General features: G+C 35.7%; 1 protein-coding gene across 1 annotated transcript in view; it reads left to right on the top strand.

Moving 5' to 3' along the window:
• Positions 1-553, top strand: part of LOC128644143 (eukaryotic translation initiation factor 4B) — a gene marked incomplete at its 5' end in the record, with an annotated part of 1218 nt that extends 665 nt beyond the window's left edge. Inside the window, 1 exon segment of the mRNA XM_053696853.1 lies at positions 1-553. This exon segment is cut by the window's left edge and continues 665 nt beyond it.
• Positions 554-1748: the final 1195 nt, after the last annotated feature.

Below are 1748 nucleotides of genomic sequence, written 5' to 3' on the forward strand. Positions count from 1 at the left end.
GTGATGAGGGTGTAGTCAACTGCAGGGTTAGAACCGTTGCCAGAATCCTCCAATTCAGTGTGCCTAGAATGGACTATGAACATTATCTACCCAGCTAAGAGATCTCCCCCTAAGACTGTGTGTTTTGCTGTGGGTTTGAAGACGGCTGCTGTAGCAGTGATCTTTTCATCGGTAGAAAGAGATATCTTATGCAGAGTATATTAATAGTATATAAGGCAACCAGATCAGGCAGTGTTTGCATGTCTTGTTGCTTCCAGACACTGCTATTACACATTTGGGAATTCCTAGTTCATCACTTCACGTGGCCTCCCCTAATTTATAACTAATGTGCGCTCAGAAGTGGTCTTACTTTGGCCAGCTTCTGATATGTTTTGCCATTTTACACTTAAAAAAGTGTAACTGAAGGAAAAATATATTAAAAATAAAAAACTAAACTTGTAATGATTTGTAATCTGCTTTCTGCAAGATATTTTATTATCATGTAAATTCCCTTTTTCTTTTTTTTTCTGTTTATCAGCTCAACATCCTCTCAAATAAACTAATCTTTAAAATAGCATGTCTAGTTATTTATTTACAGAATATGCTTATTTGGAGTAAGTTTCAGATACAAAACTATTGTGAATTCCAGGCCGTTAATATAGCTATACTCCATAAATAAGCATACCACTGACCAGTTGCTGTATGGCGTTTCTCCTTGCAATGTATTACTAAGAATTATAAGGAGAGTGCAACAACTGCTACTATACCTTAAACTAGGACTCAAAAAGCTGCACTAAGCTATTTCATGTAGGGAAAGAGAGGGCACCTATGGGTGCCTTAAAGGGACAGTACTGTAAAATTGTATCCCCTTACTGTGTTCCCAATGACTTTATACTGGCTGCAGAGTATTAAAAAATGTATGAGAAATTGCCCCTTGATAGATGTTTTTGTAAATTAAATAGCCCCAAACCATCAAAATAGGCTAGACTTGCAGAGAAATCAGACATCCTTATCTTATCACTCAAATGTTTCCATTTCTTATCCCTGTCTCTATTCAATACCTAGAAAGAACAATTGAAAATAAAATTTTAGAACCTGATCTCTCTCACTCCCCACAGGGAGTGTAATTTCTTTTGCTGGCTGTGTTTACACAGCTTGTCAATAACTCATACTTTTAAAGAAAATTTCAGTATAGGTAGGCATACCACAGGCAAAGTTAGCTATTTCATATGGTGATATAAAGTTAAAGTAGCGATTTGTAAACAATTTAATACACTACAACAGGTAAAATGGATCACTGGGAAAAATGGATGTGAAAAATTTAGGGTAAACTGTCCCTTTAAGAAATCTAAACAGTGTTCCAGAGCTTAATTTGTGTCAGTCAAGAGCACTGCCTTAAACTCTGTAACTGGGCTTAAAATTGATTTAATCATCTAGCTAAAAAAAATATAAGAGCATGGATACTGAAGGTAACGAGCACTGAAGTGAGGTGTGTGCTACATGCATATCCAGAATGATGAATATACAGTACCAAACATCTCCTCTTATCCACAGCAAATAGAAGTAACACAAATCATGTACCACACCTTTTCAATAATGCACCATGTGCTCTTTAATTACCTACGTAAGCATTTAAAATTGTATTCCTCCTAAAAGGCTAAATTGTGCATAGTGAAAAGCTTTGCTGTGCTTTTTCATTATTTTGTCTCTTTTCTGTAATTTAAAGGGACATAAAACAGGTTGAGATATGTGCATATCCTAAAAGGGCT

The sequence above is a fragment of the Bombina bombina genome, unplaced genomic scaffold, assembly GCF_027579735.1.
Source record: "Bombina bombina isolate aBomBom1 unplaced genomic scaffold, aBomBom1.pri scaffold_2638, whole genome shotgun sequence".
NCBI lineage: Eukaryota > Metazoa > Chordata > Amphibia > Anura > Bombinatoridae > Bombina > Bombina bombina.